This window comes from Bos javanicus, chromosome X (genome assembly GCF_032452875.1).
Source record: "Bos javanicus breed banteng chromosome X, ARS-OSU_banteng_1.0, whole genome shotgun sequence".
In the NCBI taxonomy this organism is placed as follows: domain Eukaryota; kingdom Metazoa; phylum Chordata; class Mammalia; order Artiodactyla; family Bovidae; genus Bos; species Bos javanicus.
Genome location: NC_083897.1, coordinates 32,930,361 through 32,950,800, shown reverse-complemented (window position 1 = coordinate 32,950,800; position 20,440 = coordinate 32,930,361). Strand labels below are relative to the sequence as shown.

Sequence of the window (20,440 nt, the reverse complement as noted above, 5' to 3'; positions counted from 1 at the left end):
TTAATAGCTGAGTAATATTCCATTGTGTATATGTACCACATTGCCGCACAGTGAGGCCAATTTTTTTTTAATTAAAAAAAGGAAATGATATTTTTCAAGAGGGTATATGTGGGAGATGAAGCTCAACACTGCAGTTTCTGAATAGATTTCCTGAATAAACAGACAAAAAGCTACAAGACATTTTCCCAGATCCAATAAGAGATTAGATGTGACACACAGAAGAGTTGCGGGGTCTGATAGAACACTCCAGAATGTTGAAATAGCAACTTACTATGTACAAAACAGTTCTCACATTTATATGTCTTTTCATTTGATCTTCACAACTATATGAGGTAGGCAGCATTTTTTTTTAAAAGAAGAATGCAAAACCTGGGAGAATAAAAGAAACAAGGAGACAGTTGTTGCTAACAAGCAACCATCCACAAGTCCCAAATGTTGCCACACTATCCACGATTTTGGCTGTCTGCACAAAAGTGTATAGGTAACTGTGGGTGTAGGCTGTGTGCATAAGTGTGTAGGTAACTGTGGGTGTAGGCTGTGTGCATAAGTGTGTAGGTAACTGTGGGTGTAGGCTGTGTGCATAAGTGTATAGGTAACTGTGGGTGTAGGCTGTGTGCATAAGTGTGTAGGTAACTGTGGGTGTGTCCTTGGCGTTGCTGCTGGTGTTTTGTTGTGCAGGATGGACCGCATCAAGGCCAGGCAACAGAAATACAAAAAGGGTAAGGAGAGGATGCTGAACTTGACCCAGGAGTCAGGGGAAGGCCAAGACCTCCAAAAACTTTCTGAAGAGGATGACGAGAGTATGTTGAAATATTTCCTTCTTCACTCAGTACCTTGATGTTGGGTAAAAGCATGATATAGGGTATTTTTATGAAATAATATTACTATTCATTCTAGTTTTATGTTCCAATTGTGAGTGGAATGTGTTTGTTTCAGAAAGTACATATTTAATGAATCCATGATTTTATGAATAGCCCCATATTTAGCAAGATGACTTCTCTTTCACGGACATGAGCTTCTGAAGAAAATAGGATGAGTTGGCTTCATTTGTTCGTTTAGGGAAGATATTTAGATATGTAGTCTACAGTTGTCTTTGATTTCTATAAAATTTATACAAAAATTAAATACATAGGCCTCTGAATAAAAGTAGTTAAAATATTCAATTATGGTCTGTTCCAATGAAACTTGAGATGAAATAACATATTTATTATATCTAATTATAGATTTGTTATATCCAGTTAAGTTTAAAAGTTCTCAAAGATGCTTGCATGCTTGTCTATTTGAAGGGAATGGAAAAATAATACATGGTATTCTTCCAGTGCATAGCATCTATTTATCAATAGTAAACTGATATTTTTCCAACCATGCATTAAAATGATCACAAGAGATATTTCAGGTTATTGGAATGGATGTATTACAGCAAATTATTTGCCACTAAATTCTTCTATAATATCTGGGTGGTGCTTCTTTTTGTTAATTCTATGGAAAATTCAATGTGGGATGCATTTTTGACAGATAATCCTTTTCTTATTATACTTTTTATATGCCCTCAGTCACTAAAAAGAGAGTGAAAATGTGGCATTCTGTTAATAGAATACTGAATATTTACCTTGTGAAATTGATTGCTGAACCACCTAAATGTTCAGAGTCAGTAGAATTTCTTTTCCTGACCTCGGGTGTACTTTTGCAATGTGTCTAGATTTTGACAATTGAGTTGTTAAAGCATGGTTTTCAAAGTTTGTTTTCTCATTTCCTGAAAATTAATATTTGGACATATTTTGTTTTAGGAGAAACAGACAAACAGAAAACAAAAGGCAAAAAAAAGCAGTGGTGGCGGCCTTGGGTTGATCATGTTTCCAGTAGGTTTTCTCAATCCTCTTACAATTTCATCAATTCTAACCCTTACATCCTTGACCAGAATTCAGGTGTCCCTGTGACCCGTGTGTTCCATGCATGGTTTGATGCTTGTGACTTGACAGGAGGGGCAGAGGGGAGAAACACTGTGATCTCTGTGGGTCTCTGGGCCCGACTGATGGAATCTTCCAGAGCAGTCAGCTGACTACCATGTGGCTCACTTGCCCCTGAGCACCACACATGGGCTCAGAAAGAGAAGAGGGGTTGATGGTTTTGTTATCCAGTTCTGAGGTCCAGAGCTCTGCTGAGGTGTGTTTGTTCCATGGCTGAAAGCCCTTATTGAAAATGCATTTCAGCTCCTCCTGGAACTCTGAATTTAAACAGAACCACTGTATTTGGAATGCCCGTGACCCTCTTTGAAAAGCATTGAGCGTGAATGCGAATGAGCTCCCCTTCCCGCCCTGGCCCACCCCATGCTGTCATTCTGAGAGCACTGATTCCATTTTCATGTAAGGGTAGTTGGCAATTTATTAAACACAAAGATGGGGATACCTTAAGACAGTTGCTTTCTTATCCTGCCTCCTCAGTTTCAAAAAAGTTCTAAACTACCCTCCAAATCCAATGCCCAGTGTGTGGGTGGTCTCAGAGTCACCAGAGCTCAGACAGGACCCTTCAGAGCAAAGTCAGACGATGGTTTTGGAAAAGCAGAGCTCTATAGCCACACAGAGTTGGTGTGTTTCACCCTATCACAGAAAAATAAAATGAATGAGTAATTGCAAAATGCAGCAGCTATGCCTGCTCCACTTAGCAAAGGATGTAGCACTCACTTACTCTTGGCAATGGCATTCTAATGGAATGATCCATTTCAGCCTGACCCACTTTGAATTTGTTAGAATATTGAATAATTATTAATTATCTTACAGATTATTCGTAATGTCTTCAGACTTTTATGTCTTGTATTGTGTCTTCTTTACTGCAGCTTATCTAATCAGACAAGTAATATCACAAGGTCCCTAACGTCAACAGGATGATATTCAAAATCAGTAGGAAATCATTCGGAATCCTTTCCCTCACCTGATTCTTACCATCATTTAGATCTGGTTTTGGCCTTTCACCCAAGAAGTAATTTCCTAAAATCAGCAAGCCAATTTCAGGAGTGATATTCAAAATGCTTCATATACCTGGATGTAATCAAATGTAATCCCAAATATTGAATTTAGCATTATGGTGTGAAAAAAATCCATGAGTTCTAAAGAGTTTCATTTCATCCGCTGCTTGAGTCAAAAGACAAAGATTCAAGCTGAAATTCTATGTGACCCACTGTCTGCTGGCGTGTCAGTCATGCCAACAGTCTCCTGTGCAGATGCTGTGTGCCAATTTCTATCAAATCACAAGTAAACTGTGCCAATCTGTCTGTTTTTAAAGGGGCCTTTGGTAGTTTTGAGAGACCTATCCATTTCAAAATGCTGTCATACTGATGTTTTGTCCTTTAACTGGGGGTATATGCCCACTGCAGTCATCATGGGTCTTTCCTTTGCTCATGTAAACATTGCATTTTGGAAGGAATTGGATATGGTCTTCGATCACCACCTTATGAGTTGGTTATCCTTGAAAGAACTTCTGAATGTTGTTGACTTTAGTTTCTGATTCATTTCACCCTCATTATATCAAGTTCTTGAAGGCTGGGATTACAGCACCTGTGCCTTGTCATAAAAATTCCAGTGCAATGATGCCAGGATATGTGTCATTGATAGTTTGGAATCAGATATTTCTTTTTACAAGCTGGGGAGGAAAGGAAAGGAATTGATGTGTGGCTTATTTTTGTTGACAATGACGAGTTCCAAAACCTATCTTTAGATTTGGAAGCACTTTATTGAAAGCCCATTTTCCAATCTCTTAAGTCATTGGGCTTTTAAATATTTCTTAGAGATGCCAAGTTAAGAATAAATGTCTTTGGAATACCCTTGGCAAACCTATTGATGATATAATAATGTTGCTGTGTTGTTCACATTATTGGTGAGCATCTGAGCTCTTAACATGTTCTGTAGGTGACATCCTCCCAGTTCCACATCTATGTGCACACAGACCATCGCATCATTGCTGTTCAATGATGCCTTCCATGCTGGTAAAACACATTTGTTTCACATCAGTTCTGTACAGCAGAATCAGTGACAAGCCTCACTTTGTTGTCAAATATCTGAAATAAAGGACCAAGTCCCTTGGGTTGTAGGTGGTGGGATTTTAAAAGCCAGCTGTCAGCATCAGTGTCCATGGTACACACACGGACCCAGGCTGGAGGCAGGATCCCCATCAGAACTCACAAACATAAAATAACAGTTTCTCTACTTATTATTAGCAGATAGAACTTCAGAAAATATTATCTAGGTTTCATTTCAATAACAATTTATAAAGGAATAGGAGATCTTTTTAAAAAACTTTCTTCGTTTTTTAATGTGTTAATGGCACATGTCGCATACAAATTGGCGGCATCTTTCAAACAATAAAAATCAATGTACAACTTCTCATGATGAAAACTGACTTCAGTGGCCACGTGAAGAAAAGTTCTTGAAGGTATGATTGAATACAGTTGAAGCTGTAGTTGATTTTAGAGCCGATAATGAGGGTAAAATGTTCAGTCCTGGAAATCTCGGTGTTTACCAAATGACCACATGACATCAAGTCCGTGTGACTTTCCAGCAAGTCTCTTAGCTTATCTGAAGCATTACTTTCATGGTCTCCATCTCGGTCTGACGTAATGCTATGACTTTGGTTCATTCTTGCTTATTCTTACCTTACGTTGAATTGCATTTATTTCCTCAGGCCTGGGCCCAGTCCTCTGGGCTTGGTTCCTTCTTCAAAATAAACATAACAAATTACAGTGCTTCTGTTCAAGGATATAAGGCCCAAATCATTCATTCTGCATCTTCATGGATGAAGGTTTCAGATATGTCTGAAAACATGGGCAAAATTTCTCACTGTCATGTTTAGTGATAGCAACTAATTTTCAACAAGCCAAGGTTTCCTGTGACCTTACAATGGATAAGTCCAGAAGATACCTAAAGACATCACATGATGTCATCCAAAAGACACCTCAACATTTGAAAATTCTAATATAACTTGAAAATACGCATATGTTTTCCTGCAGTGACAGTAAAGTTCTTGTAGCATCAGAAATGCACATGCTGGGTCTCTTTTCTCTGATAAAATAGTCATCAAACTGATAAAGATTCCATTCTCAAACTTCTTGAGCTCTCTGAACATTTCAGCTCTCTAGACTGTCCCCGTGCTTAAGACACAATATGTCTTTGCAAGGAAAATGCCAGCAAGGACCATCCATACAGTTTGTGCTTTGTGTCTTGTGGTCAATACACTTCCCCTCAAATTTCAGTAAGCAACTGGGGGACTCCTTGTTGACCGGAAGCCTAACAGTGCTAAACCGTATGGATCATGTCCACCTGGCTCCTTCTGTCCTAGCCTATGAGTAGAAACAGCCAGAGTGTGGTGGTAGTGTTTTTGTGATTGTGCTTTTTTCTTTTCTTTTCTTTTCTTTTCTGTGTTATTTGCCCATTTCCTCCTCATGATAATGTGTGATTAAAAACAAAAAAAAAGCTCTTTCAAATGCCTTACAGCCTGTGTTATGGCCTGTGTCTGCACAGTATAAAGTAAAGCAGAAGGTGATGACACTGACTCCTGGTCCCTAATCATCCCAGTTAGCTTTGCCATAACAATTTGGACCCATTCAGATAACAATGAAGCTTCCACTTCCTCAGACCTTGTCTGAGGTCCCAAAGTGCTGAACTGTGACATGATAGTTTTCAGTCTTCTGGGCCATCTTGGTAACAGAACTGGTTGCTGCAGGCTTGATCTGGTGCATACATGTACAGTTTCCTATGAAGAAGGAAGAAAATGCCAGACGAACCCAGCAGCAGCCAGGTCCCCTCCATGGCCTCCACAGACCATGTAGCTCAGCCCAGAGTGAGGCCTCCTCATCTCCTGTTTCCTCCTCCCCACTGATGCCTTTGATGGACAATTTATGTGTCTTTGGGGGGTATTTCATAAATATGCCCCCAACTGTCTCATATTTCTTCCAAGAAATAAGTACATATTTTGCTTTACTTAGTGGTCAGGAGAGGAGATTACTATTTGTTTGAAACGGATAGTGAAGAAGAGGAAGAGAAAGAATAAAAAAAGGAAGATGAAGAGCCCCCCGAAGGTCAGCTTTCCAGCTAACTATGGGGATAAGGATGTCACAGCCTTGGTTGGTTGAAGAGGTTTTCTTTCTGACAGACCTTGACCACAGGCCTCAACTTCCTCTGTCGTGTTAATGCATGGTAGCTCTCAGAGGTTCTAGTTCACATCTGAAGTCACATGGTTCTCACTGTCCTGTCCTGCCGCTTGCTGTAAGCATTGCAATTGTTACTGCCAGAATTCCTGCAACGGCACTGGTCCAGCCAGCTGTTCATTTACATAAGAAATTTCTGATACTCTAAACAAAATTAAGGCTGCCCTGGGTGTACTTCCTTTCAAACTTTGGATCACTTGAGTGGACTTCTAGTTCCATAGGTGAAATAGGTAACCATGAAAATAAAATCCTCGCTTTGTTTTAAACACTGTCATTTCGAATTTTGCAAATCAGATCCCTTTGTACTTCTAAAGATTTTAGACTGTATTAAAATCATGAAAACCTCCAGCCCAGTTTTGATGTTCTCAGTTTAAATTCGTCTCTTTTTCAGAACCTGCCATATCATTTTCGGTGACATGAGTCACCAGCCTAGTACTATGTATCCAGCAATTATATCATCAGTGTTTGTTAAAGATGTGGGCTTGTCATTAGAGTTACATATGTGATGAAAACTCAGATTTCCATTCAGTTCAGTTCAGTTCAGTTCAGTTGCTCAGTCGTGTCCAACTCTTTGCAACCCCATGAACCACAGCACTCCAGGCTGCCAGAGTCTACCCAAACCCATGTCGATTGACTCAGTGATGCCATCCAACCATCTCATCCTCTGTCGTCCCCTTCTCCTCCTGCCCTCGATATTTCCTAGCATTAGGGTCTTTTCAAATGAGCCAACTCTTCACATCAGGTGGCCAAAGTATTGGAGTTTCAGCTTCAACATCAGTCCTTCCAATGAACACCCAGGACTGATCTCTTTTAGGATGGACTGGTTGGATCTCCTTGCAGTCCAAGGGACTCTCAAGAGTCTTGTCCAACACCACCGTTCAAAAGCATCAATTCTTCAGCATTCAGCTTTCTTTATAGTCCAGCTCTCACATCCATACATGACTACTGGAAAAACCATAGCCTTGACTAGACAGACCTTTGATGACAAAGTAATGTCTCTGCTTTTTAATATGCTGTCTAGGTTGGTCATAACCTTCCTTCCAAGGAGTAATCATGTTTTAATTTCATGGCTGCAATCACCATCTGCAGTGATTTTGGAGCCCAGAAAAGTAAAGTTAGCCACTGTTTCCACTGTTTCCCCATCTATTTCCCATGAAGTGATGAGACCGGATGCCATGATCTTTGTTTTCTGAATGTTGAGCTTTAAGCCAACTTTTTCACTCTCCTCTTTCACTTTCATCAAGAGGCTCTTTAGTTCTTCTTCACTTTCTGCCATAAGGGTAGTGTCATCTGCATATGTGAGGTTATTGATATTTCTCCTGGCAATCTTGATTCCAGCTTGTACTTCTTCCAGTCCAGCATTTCTCATGATGTACTCTGCATGTAAGTTAAATAAGCAGGGTGACAATATACAGCCTTGACATACTCCTTTTCATATTTGGAACCAGTCTGTTGTTCCATGTGCAGTTCTAACTGTTGCTTCCTGACCTGCATACATGTTTCTCAAGATGCAGGTCAGGTGGTCTGGTATTCCCATCCCTTTCAGAATTTTCCACAGTTTATTGTGATCCACACAGTCAAAGGCTTTGGCATAGTCAATAAAGCAGCTGCTGCTGCTGCTAAGTCACTTCAGTTGTGTCCAACTCTGTGCGACCCCATAGACAGCAGCCCACCAGGCTCTGCCGTCCCTGGGATTCTCCAGGCAAGAATACTCGAGTGGGTTGCCATTTCCTTCTCCAATGCATGAAAGTGAAAAGTGAAAGTGAAGTCGTTCAGTCATGTCTAACTCTTCACGACTCCATGGACTGAAGCCTACCAGGCCCCTGGGTCCATGGAGTTTTCCAGGCAAGAGTACTGGAGTGGGTTGCCATTGCCTTCTCCGCAATAAAGCAGAAGTACATGCTTTTCTGGAACTCTGTTGCTTTTTCAGTGATCCAGTGGATGTTGGCAATTTGGTCTCTGGTTCCTCTTCCTTTTCTAAAACCAGCTTGAACATCTGTAAGTTCACAGTTCACGTATTGCTCGAGCCTGACTTGGAGAATTTTGAGCATTACTTTACTAGTGTGTAAGATGCGTGCAATTGTATGGTAGTTTGAGCATTCTTTGGCATTACCGTTCTTTGGGATTGGAATGAAAGCTGACCTTTTCCAGTCCTCTGGCCACTGCTGAGTTTTCCAAATTTGCTGACATATTGAACGCAGCACTTTCACAGCATCATCTTTCAGGATTTGAAATAGCTCAACTGGAATTCCATCACCTCCATGCACTAGCTTTGTTCGTAGTGATGCTTCCTAAGGCCCACTTGACTTCACATTCCAGGATGTCTGGCTCTAGTTAAAGTGATCACACGATCATGATTATCTGGGTCGTGAAGATCTTTTTTGTACAGGACCCCACAGGAACTCATAGTGAGCAGGGTGGCTGCTCCCTCCACCCCAAGAGTAGAGGAGGCCTAGAGAGATGCAGCCTCCCTGCCTCAGCCCCAGAGAGCTGAGCCTCCACCATGCCCTAGGCCGTGCCTGGGTCCTGAAGGTCTTCCTCGTGCTTGCTTGGCTTGCTCAGCTCAATCATCTCTACCACAAGCGTGATGCCCAGGATCAAGCCACAGACAGGAGTGAGGCAGGCGACACCTGGGGACCATGGGCCTCGGCTGAGAATCGTACCTGGGAATGGTCTGAGATAGGCCACTTAAAAGTCTCCTCTTGAGGGGTCCCCTCAGTCCTCCATCAGGGTCCTCACCTAAACTCCTTCAGAACCTAAGAATCTGCCCTCCAATCTCTGAAGCCCCGCACCTTATATCACGTCTCCAATGTCCTTGAGATCGTGTGCTCATGCAGCCACCAGAGTCGCCCCAGGCTGACAACAGGTTCCTGGACCTGTGGGGTTCCCTGTGTCCTCCCTCAAGGTCCTCATCTTGAGCCCTGGCAGGTCTGGGGATGCCCCTTTTGTTGACCAGAGGCAAGACCCTCACACCAAGCCATTACTTCACTGAGACCCCAAAGGGAAGTCTGTGGGCATGACATCAGGGCTCCATGCCCAGGGTTTCCCAGAGCTGAGATGATGCCCCTGGCCATCCTCAACCCTCCTTCTGCTCTTCACTTTAACTCTCAGCAGGTCTGGGTACTACCCTCTCACCCTGACTTTTCTCCCCTTAAAATCAGGCCCACCCCAGCCAGGACCCCTGAGAGGCAAGCAGGAGTAGGGGGCTCATTACCTCAACCCTGCCAGGGTCTCCCAGGGCTGAGAGCAGTGATGACCTGGATGTCCTGGGGCCCCGGAGCCCCCGTCAGGATTCTATCTTGACTCCTAGCACAGCTGGGCTCCTTCACTCTGCTGACCTGAACCCGGGCACCTGACCCAGGCCCTCACTTCTCCCCTCCCATCGGGATCAGTGAGTGACGTTACATCTGGACACCACACCCCATGGTGCCCCAGGGCTGTCAGGAGGGCCACACATGCATCCCCTGGGGACCCTCAGCCTCCACTGGTCCTCACCTCGAGTCTCCACAGGACGTGGGCCCCTCCCTCTGCCCACCTGTGACTGCACTCCAAAGACCAAGCTTCTGAATCCCTGAATTCACTGAGGAAGTAAGGGTGCTTGGGGTCTCAGCCTGATGGCCCAGACTGGGGCACCCAGGAGACCCAGTAGGGGTGGAGTTGTATTCTATGGGGCTCTCTGGTCTGGGGTTCCTGGACCCCCTCATTGTCTCTCAGGAGGGGCCTCCTTAACCCTTGAGAGAAGGCTGCAGTCCCAGCACAGATGCTGGATGGGGGGCTTCTGCACCCATGACAGGGAGCGCAGGTAACTACTCACCTTCCCATGGGGGCCCCTCAGCAGTCACCAGACTTTGTAAACTTTTGTATTAAACATGTTTTAGCCAAAGAGGGTGAGGAGTGGCAGGCGAGTTAGCAAGAATTCAGCAGCGTAGAGATGGCGTTGGCTGCTCATAGTGACTTCACACTCCTCCTCTGTGGGGTATCCCCAGGGTCATCTGGTGACTCTCCCACTGGTCGGCATGGATGCCTCTCCACGGGCCCTGCTTCTGCTGAGTGGCCAGAGGGGCTCTTGGAGGCCAAAAACTCCTTTGTTTTGGGTTCTAAGTCCTCACTGGTTGGGCGACCTTAGACTCTTCTACCAGAAAGGAGAGACATTCGGGGGGAGGGTGGGTGGCTGACCTGCCCTGCCCCTGGGGCCCCTGAGGGCCAAGGACTCAGCCTCACTGCAGTCCAGCCCAGCGCCCATGATGGCCTGGCAGCCCCCAGCCCCCCTAGAACCCCCCAGAGCACTACTCAGAGGCCAGAGGTGCTGCCTGAGTGAGACTTGGGCATCCCCAGGTTTGCTGAGGGCAGGGGCATGCAGAGATCATCGTCTGGGGGGTTTGCATGGGGCCTCAGGAGGCCCCCTGGCTGGGACCTCAGACCCTGGAGATGGGGACCTTCCCTCCCTTTTCAGAGGCTCAGCGGATGGCTGAGCACCTTGCTGCCCATTCACAGGCCTTGTTTGTGGAGTTGCGTGTGAACAAAACCAAGGTCATGGTGTCTCATCAGCCTCCCCTGCCAGTTTGTAGCTTGATTCATCCCAGGGCATTTCCTCATGACAGTTCCCACAGAGTCCTAGGCGGTTCCTCCTGCAGAGAGTTGGCACTCCAGAGGACCACCAGGTTTGCTCATCATAGGCTAAACCTTGTTTCTGTCATCCAGAAATCAAACTCTTCCAGCCTTCCCACCTCCTCCGTTTGGCCATGGCACCTCCCTTTGTGAAACGACAGATCAAGGGAGCCCAGAGGATGAAAGAGCCACTGAGGACCCAAGATGAGCACTGGGCCGAGGGAGGCTCGGGCAGAGCTGGTGGGAAGGGAGTTGGCCGTGGATCACCAGCTCCCCGGGGTCTGCCCAGTTGTGCCTCCAGGGTCACCCTTGCCTAGTTGGAGCACTTGTGACACAGGGCCCCTCTCTGAGACACCCTGTCTGGTTGAATTGCATTTCCACTCTCCTAGACACTGTTGCCTGTGTGGCCCCGGGGACAGAACTAATTCTGTGCCTCTGGAGCTGCCTGGCTTCTCCTCTGGTGACCTGGGCACGCCTGGGGCTCAAGACAGTTTGACTTTCCAGGGCCAGCCCATCAAGTCCCTGCTCCATCCCTACACTCCTGTGTGACCTTAGGCTGCTGCCTCTGCCCAGCCCAGGAAGACCCATGCTTAGTCCCTTCATTCTGCAGCTATCAGTCAGAATCTACCAAGGGCTGAGTGGTGGGAGTGAAGTACCACATGAGTCTCTTGATGTCAGGCAGCCTTGACTTTGTAAATAAAAGTTGCCTTTTGTGACAAGCAGATGACTTGAGATTGCAATCTGAACATCTTCACTTTCTCTATAGATTTACAGGTAAGCAGGTGCCACACATGCTGAGGTTTCTGGGAATGTGGTTTTAAAAATAGCAGCATCTGCATGTGATTCCAGGTCAGGAGGCATATGGAAGTCAAGACAAAAAAATCGAATGAAACCTTCTGAAAAGTTAAGGTGTTCCCCAGGCAGTGAACCTTTGTAATGGGCTGTGTTTTGTCTTGGAAGTGAGCAGCCTGGTCGGGCGTCACAGCAGCTCAGTGCTGGGGCTGACAGAGCCCTGGCCTTCACCGCCCCAAGTCCTTTCTCAGGGGCCTCCTGTGCCTGCACCAGACTGCCAACAAGGGAGACCTGGCCTTCCGGTTCCAGTGGACTGGTGTGTGCGCTCTCTCTCTCCTGACCTTAGAGCCCTTGTCTCTGCAGTGCAACCCTGGAGGGCTATTTGCTATGCTCCTCAGGACAAACACTCTTTTAAGAGAGAGCATGTTATAAACTGGACACCCCAGCGAGCAGAGGGTGCTGAGGTGTGACACCCTTAGAGTGCTCAGCTGAAAAAGGAAAAGAGAAAGGAGAAAATGTCACCAGATGCAGGCCCTGCAATGAAGCCAAACCTTGGGCCTGCTGTCCAGACACCAGTGAGCCCCCAGACTAAACACCCACAGACCTCGGGCAGGGACCACGGGCTCCAGCCCTGTGCGTCTCAGGACAGGAAGAGCTCTTTTGGGGCCCCCGACAAGGGGAGGCTTAATTTCTCCTCATCTGTCAAGTGAGGAGCCTGCTTGACAGTGTCCCTGTTTCTATGAAGCCACTCTGCCAGGCTCTTGTCCAGCCCTTGATAGGTCTTTTCAATGAGTGGGTGCAGAGCATCTGAGGGGCTTCCCTGGGTGTGTACGAGGTACCTGCTTTGTGCCGGGGGTGGGCGGCCATCTGTCTTACCTTCCTGAGCGAGCAGCTGCCTGAGGGGACTCACATGCTCAGCCAGGCCCAGGATGGAGGCGCTGAAGAAGTGTGCCGGGCGGGAAATCCCTCGTGTTTTCAGGCTCCTTATTGCCATGCAGTGTTCTGACCACAGGGCCGCCTCTATCTGTCTGAATAGGGTGCATATTTGGGGTCCTCTTGGGGTGCACCTGAAGGCTGTGGGGATTACTGGAAAGAATGCCTGGAGATTATGGGGAAGAGGGGCTGCCTAAGCAGTAATAGAAGGGGTTCCGTGCCTGAGCCATGATTGGGAATCCAGATGGTGCACAGAGGCACCAGCATGGCCACTGGGAGCTGCCCAGGGAGCAGGCTGAAAATCTGGGTGGGCACAGTGGTGGGGCCAACCACCACCACAGTAGGAGCCATCTGGGCAGGAGGCCAGGTGAAGCAGACTCACGGGCCCTTGATGGGCAGGGCCACCTCCATCAGGACAGGGATTAGAGAAACTGGAGCCTGTGTGCACTCAGGCTGCCAGGCATCAGGACCCATCAAGTGGTTAGGGACTTCCATCCCAGACCAGCAGCAGGGCGGCATAGGTCCCAGCCAGGGCGGTGATGGGGGCGAGTTCCAGGTGGCCTGCGTTTTCCTGGGCACCCTCAGGGAAGGATGACAGGCCGGCCTGTGGCTGCATGGTGCTGGATGCAGGAGGGACACCCAGGGCTACCAGCCTGCCCTCCACCTGCCGAGACACAGACTTAATGCCCCCTCTACTCTTCATCTTCCCAAGGAGGTGTGGGCTGTCTCTCTTAAAAAGGGGACTGTAGCAGAACTGTAATGGGGTTCACCAAGAGAGAGAGAATAGCAAAATCCGAGTCTCAAAAGGCTTACTGAAACCAGCACCCTCCCAGCTAGGCCCCTGGGTGCCCTCACCCAGCCACCCCCAGGCCTCATGGAGAAAGTGGGACCCTGTCCCACAGGACTCGGTGTCCCAGCTTGCCCATCCTCAAGACTCAGTAATTCATCATCTCTCGACCTTGGAAAATGACAGAGTGGCCCAAGAGTATCCGCACAAGGCCCAGAGAGGGGACTTGGCATTTGCAGCAGGCAGACTGCAGAAGCTTCCCTGCTTTCTATACAGGTGTCGACCCCTGGCCTGCACTTCCTCGGCTGACCAGGACACTTCCCAGGAAAGGACCTGTGCTTCCCTGCACTAAACTTCTGTTCTACAGCTATGGGAGTCATGTGCTTAGTCACTCAGTCATGTGCGACTCTTTGGGACCCCATGGACAGTAGCGCGCCAGGCTCCTCTGTCTGTGGGGATTTTCCTGGCAAGAATACTGGAGTGGGTTGCCGTGCCCTCCAGGAGATCTTCCCAAACCAGGGATCGACTCCAGGTCTCCCGCGTTCCAGGCAGATTCTTTCTGGTCTTAGCCGTGAGGGAGTCATGGGGGTACACAAACCCCTCTCCCTGCCTGCCTCCACCCTGGGCCCATTTTTGCCCTGGCTGGAGGAGAGGAAGGTCCAGCATTTGAGCAGTGTCATCTCTTTCCCCGATGTGACTGCGATCTAAGGGCCCATGGGTCAGCGGTACAGAGTGACACCTGGCCCCTGGGTATCCTGACCTGATCCCTACTGTGCATTCAGCTTACCTGCAGCATCTCACACAGACATCCCCACCGGAGAAAGAGAGGAGGGGCAGTGACTTCTTTGCACTGAGAATGCTCAGGCTCTCCTCCTCACAACTCGCCAACACAGCACTGGCAGCTCTGGCAGTCATGCCAGTCCCCAGTCCTATCTTTACATACAGCTTTCCCTGCAGGCCGGCCACGGTCCCCGGCGGCCCTGAGGTTTGGACCCACCCCACCCCCAGGGCCCAGCAGGTACTCCCCTGCCCTTACCTTGCTCAGGACACAGACAGGTGGCTCATCCGTGAGCAGGGTGGTCAGGCAGAGGGAGGTGAGCACATCCTGGCACTCTTTGCTGAATCCATACAGGCTAAGCTGACAGAAAAAGCTCTTCATGAGGTCTGTCTCAAATACCTTGTCTGAGCCCACCCTCTCCAAAATGTTCTTGAAGAGCTCCTCACTGATGCCTATGCAAGTGCCATCTTCCTCCCACCAGATGGACACAAAGTGGTGACTGTTGACGATGGTCCTCAGCTTCCTGAGAAAGGGGAGGGAGAGGAGGCTGCCCTCTCCCCGAGGCAGGGCACCACACTCGGTGTGCAGCCTCTTCAACAAAGGCTCTTCCCCCAAAGCCTAAAAAGTGCTCTCTTCCAGCAGCAGCCTGAAGCTGCAGTGGCCCGTGGGCACGAGCTGGGCCAGGACGGCTGAAAGGTCCACAGGGAGGGGCGCATCTCCCTGAGCCGAGGGCCAGAGGCCCTGTGTTTGGAAGAAAGGGAGACTCCCCAAAGCCGGGCACCCCATCCATCATGGGGCCCTCCTTGTCCATAGCCACACAGAGGGTGGTGTGTCCCTCCTTGGAAATGGGACAGTGCAGTGGCCAGGAGCAGTCCAGGCTCACAAGGGTGCTTGGCCCCTCACCAAAGGCCTCTGCTTCCTCAGGGCTGACATCACAAGGCAGCCATTAAGTGAACTAATAAAGGGCTGGCTGCACCCAGGCTGGTCAGCATGTCAGCCTCCTGGTCCACGCTCATCATGGCAGCAGGCACCATGACACTTGTGCATGGGTGTGAAGTTTCAGGCTGAGCACTCATACAAACCGGGCATGGCCTTCTGGTCCTGGAGCCCTGAGGCCAGGGAGACACGCACCGACAGACGTGTGACCCTCAAAGTCAGCCCCTCCTCTGTGTTCATAGGTGCCTTGAGGGTTCGGCATGGCACCCTTGTGCTCAAGCACAGCCATGTCCTGGGTGGGGGTCCACGGTCAAGGGTACAGCCACCTGGCCCTCTGTGCACTGTCCCTGGCTGGGAATCCAGTCCCCTACTCAAGCCCCTGCTGCAGGAGCGGCCACCGGCCTACAACCTGCCACCAGTCTGCAGGAGCCCCAGGATGGGGGCTGTGGAGGTGACGGGTGAGATCCTGGGGACACAGAAGGAGGACAGGCCACCATCCTCTGGGCTCCGCAGCCTGCCCATGTCCACCCCAGGCCAGCCTTGCTCTGCACACCACGGTCCCAGGAACGCAGGAGGGGGTGGTCACCCTGGGCCTTCATGCACACTGTAGCTTCCTTTCCTGTGACTGATGCCCACGGGACCTCTGTCCAGCTCTGCGTCCAGGCTGTGAGAGCTGCCATCCTGCTCTTGGGCCTGGTGCTCTAGCATCAAAGCGGTGGCCATGCAGGGCAGCCCTCACATGCAGCCCACCCTACTAATGCCCCACAGCCCAACTCTGTTCCTGGGGTTGAGGATCTTCCTGAGACTTCCAGAATCAGAAATGCCTCTGACCTTGTGGTGTCAGCCATCTGGGATCCAGGCACTCGGCCCAGTGGGTGAAAGAGAGGGCTCGGGTGAGGAGATGCCACGGCGGGCACCACAGCACTGCTGATCCCCAGTTGCCTGGCTCACCCAATCTAAGACTCTGCTTCCCCACATGGGTAATCCTAGGGGCACCTGCCTCACAGGGTGCTGAGGACTTGGGGGAGGTACAGGAGGTGGCGAGGGTGCTGACACTTAAGACTGTCACATGGTTATGGGGAAGTATGCTGTATCTCACAGCAAGTCTACATCTAAGGCGTGTAAGCACTGATCTCCCGGTGGACCTCGATTCCATGCTGGAAGCCTCCCATCACCATTGAGGGGTGGGCTTCCTTGTCGATTCTTGCAAACTGGGGGCTGAAACACATCTGAATTAAATGTTTCTAGACACAGCTCGGGTGAGCTAGATAGAATTGCCCAGTGTTCCCCTTAGACAGAAGCCCTACTCAGTGCCCTCTCATGTGATCCAGGGATGCCTCAGACCCCTGAAAAGCTGAGTTCCATTTTAGACTGTCTGGGGCCCAGCAAACACTCGGCTGCCTCCTCAGCTTTCAGGATTGTGGCAGGGTGCTCCCTGCCAATGGCTGAACCCCTGGGCCCCCATTTTCCCCACTGTATGTTCTGGTTGCCCCTGCATCCTCCTGAGAGATGCTCACCCACCCCTGCTCCCCTTGGCTGTCCATGGCAACTTGATTTTCCCTTTTGTTCTGGCCAAGAGACCTCCCAGCGTTCTGGTCCAGAAAACTACTAGAGCTCGTCAATGAATTCAGTGAAGTTGCAGTATACAAAAATAAAATTAAAAAAATATATATAGAAGTAAAAAAAAATTAATATATAAAAATCTATTTGCATTTCTGTACACTAACAGCACATAGCAGAAAGAGAACTTCAGGATATTACCCATTTACCATTAAATAACCCCATGTAACTTCATCAAAAAGAATAAGCTACCTAGAAATAAATCTACTTAAGGAAGCAAAAGACCTGTACTTGGAAAACTGTAAAATATTGATGAGAGAAATTGAAGACAGCACAACGAGATGGAAAACTTTACTGTGTTCTTGGATTGGAGGAATCAATTTTGTAAGATGACTATACTACACAAGGCAATCTATAGATTCAAATTATCAATGGTATTTTGCATAGAACTAGAAATTTGTATGGACACATAAGATCCCAAATAGCCAAAACCATCTTGGGAAAAAAGAACAGAGTCGGAGGGACTTCAGTGATGGTTCAGTGGCTAAGACTCCGTTCTCTCAATGCAGGGAGGCCAGGTTTGATCCCTGATCAGAGAACTGGATCCCACATGCAGCAACTAAGAGTTAGCATGGTGCAACAGAGATTCATATGCCACAACTTAGAGTTCATATGCTACAGCTAAAGACCCTACATGCCACATCTAAAAAGATCCCAGGTGCTGAAACTGAAGATTCCAAATGCTGCACCTGAGCATCCACACGCCTCAATGAATATCAAAGATCCCATATGCTGCAACAAAGACCAGACACTGTCAAATAAAGTAAAAAGAAAAAAGAACAGAGCTGGAGGAATCAAGCTTCTTGACCTTAGACTATACTACAAAGCTATAGTAATCAAAACAGTATGGTACTGGCACAAAAACAGACCTACAGATCAAGGAAATAGGATAGAAATCATAGAAACAAGCCTATGCACCTATGGTCAGCTAATCTACATCAAAAGAGGCAAGAATACAGTATACAGTGGACAAAAAGACAGTCTCTCCAGTAAGTGGTGCTGGGAAAACTGGACAGCTGCATGTAAAAGATTGAAATTAGAACATTTTCTAACACTATATACAAAAACAAACTCAAAATGGATTTGAGACCTATGTGTAAGATTGAATATGTAAAACTTCTGGATGAAAACTTGGGCAGAGCTGCCTGGGCGGGCTGGGAGGCGCGGGTTGAAAAGTCTCGTTCCAAGTTTGGAGAGAGAGAGAAGAGCGCCTCAGACCTCGGTACCCGCAAGCGGGGAGGAGGCATCAGAGAAGGACGCAGCGTCTGGGGAGCTCCCAGGCTGTAAAACGGAGCTCAGGCTTCGAGAGCTAGAAGTGTGTGACGTGCCTAAAAAAAAAAAAAAAGAAAGAAAGAAAACTTGGGCAGAACACTTTTTGAAATAAATCACAACAGCCTTATTTTTGGATCCATCTCCTAAAGTAAAGGAAATAAAAGCAAAAATAAACAAATGGGCTTCCCAGGTGGCACTACTGGTAAAGAACTTGCTTGCCAATGCAGAAGACATAAGAGATGAGGTTTCGATCCCTGAGTTGGGAAGATACCCTGGAGAAGGACATGGCAACCCATTCCAGTATTCTTGCCTGGAGAGCTCCATGGCCAGAGAAGCCTGGTGGTCTACAGTCCATAGGGTGGCAAAGAGTCAGACACAACTAGAGCTACTTAGCATAACATAGGGACCTATTAAACCTAAAAGCTCTTGCACAGCAAAAGAAACCATTGAAAAATGAAAAGAAGCTACTGAATGAGAGAAAATATTGCAAATGACTGATTTGGGGCTAATATCCAACATATACAAATAGCTCAAAAACATAGCGTCAGGAAAAAAAAAGAAACACACACACACACACACTTTAAAAATGGGCAGAAAAACTGAAAAGAAAATTTCCAAGGTAGATATACAGATGGCTAACAGGCACATGAAAAGATGCTCAACATCACTAACCCATCAGAGAAATGGAAATCAAAATCACAATGAGATGTCACCTCATACCTGTGAGAATGTCGATCATCAAAAAGAACACAAATAACAAGTGATAGCAAGGATGTGGCAAAAAGGGAATATTTGTGCACTGTTGGTGGGAATGTAAATTGGTGCTGTCACTATGGAAAACAGTAGGGACGTTTCTCAGAATACTAAAATTGGGCTATGTGACCCAGCAATTCCATTCCTGAGTATATATCTGATAAAAACACTAATTTGAAAAGATACATGCTCCCCAATGTTCATGGTAGAATTATTTACAGTTGTCAGATATGGAAGCAATCTAAGTGTCCATCAACTGGTGAATCTATAAATAAGGTGTGGCGTGCACACACACACACATATACACATAATGGAATACTACATAGACATAAAAATGAATGGCATTTTGCCATTTGCAGCAACATGGATGGACTTGGAGGTCAATGTGCTAAGTGAAATGAGTCAGTCAGAGAAAGACAAATACTCTATGATCTCACTTAGATGTTGAATTTTAAAAATAAAACAGACTAATAACCTCAGATACTCAGGTGACACCAACCTTATGGCACAAAGCGAAGAGGAACTAAAGAGGCTCTTGATGAAGGTGAATGAGGAGAGAGAAAAAGCTGGATTAAAACTCAACATTCCAAAAACTAAGATCACGGCATCTGGTTCCATCACTTCATGGCAAATAGATGGGGAACCAATGGAAACAGTGACAGACTTTATTTTCTTGGGCTCCAAAATCACTGCAGATGGTGACTGCAGCCATGAAATTAAAAGATGCTTTCTCCTTGGAAGAAAAGCTATGAACAGCCTAGACAGTGCATTGAAAAGCAGAGACACTACTTTGCTGACAAAGGTCCATCTAGTCAAAGCTATGGATGGTTTTTCCAGTAGTCATGTATGGATATGAGAGTTGGACCATATAGAAGGCTGAGCACTGAAGAATTTATGCTTTTGAACTGTGGTGTTGGAGAAGACTCCTGAGAGTCCAGTGGACTGCAAGGAGAGCCAACCAGTCCATCCTAAAGGAGATCGGTCCTGGGTGTTCATTGGAAGGACTGATGCTGAAGTTGAAACTCCAATACTTTGGCCACCTGGTGCAAGGAACTGACCCGTTAGAAAAGACCCTGATGTTGGGAAATATTGACTGCAGGCGAAGAAGGGGAGGACAGAGGGTGAGATGGTTGGATGGCATCACCAACTCAATGGACATGAGATTAAGCAAGTTCCAGGAGATGATGTAGGATTGGGAAGCCCAGCGTGTTGCAGTCCGTGGGGCCCCAAAGAGTAGGACATGACTGAGCAACTGAACAAAAACTGAATATTAACTTAGCAGATGCTGACTCACAGACACAGAGAACAAACTAGTGGTTACCAGTCAGGAGAGGGAGGGAGGGAGGGAGGGGCAAGATAGAAATATGGGAGTAAGAGGTACAAACAATTATGTATAAAATAAGATACAATGATATATTGCAAAACATGGGGAATATAGCCTATATTTTGTAATAGTTATAAATGGAGCATAACCTTTAAAATTGTAAATCACTATATTGTACATCTATAACATATAGTTCTGTATAGCCGCTATACTTCAATTTTTAAAAAAATGAATTTTCTCAAATGGTTCTGGGGTTTCTAGAATTAGCTCTGTAATCTGCTTAGGTTTAAAGCTGGTAATGACTCTGTAGTAAAGACAGCATCAATAGTCTATGACAATAGGTTTATGGAAAATATCTCCTTTGGATATGCCTGATGAACCACTTAAAAGAAGTGCTGGGTGCAAGGTGTTCTGTGACTGTGTATATGATACTTTTTGACA

At 47.1% G+C, this 20,440-nt stretch overlaps 1 pseudogene; it reads left to right on the top strand.

Annotated features, from left to right (window-relative positions):
* Positions 1–19,983, top strand: part of LOC133242544 (piezo-type mechanosensitive ion channel component 2-like) — a 201,052-nt pseudogene extending 181,069 nt beyond the window's left edge.
* Positions 19,984–20,440: the final 457 nt, after the last annotated feature.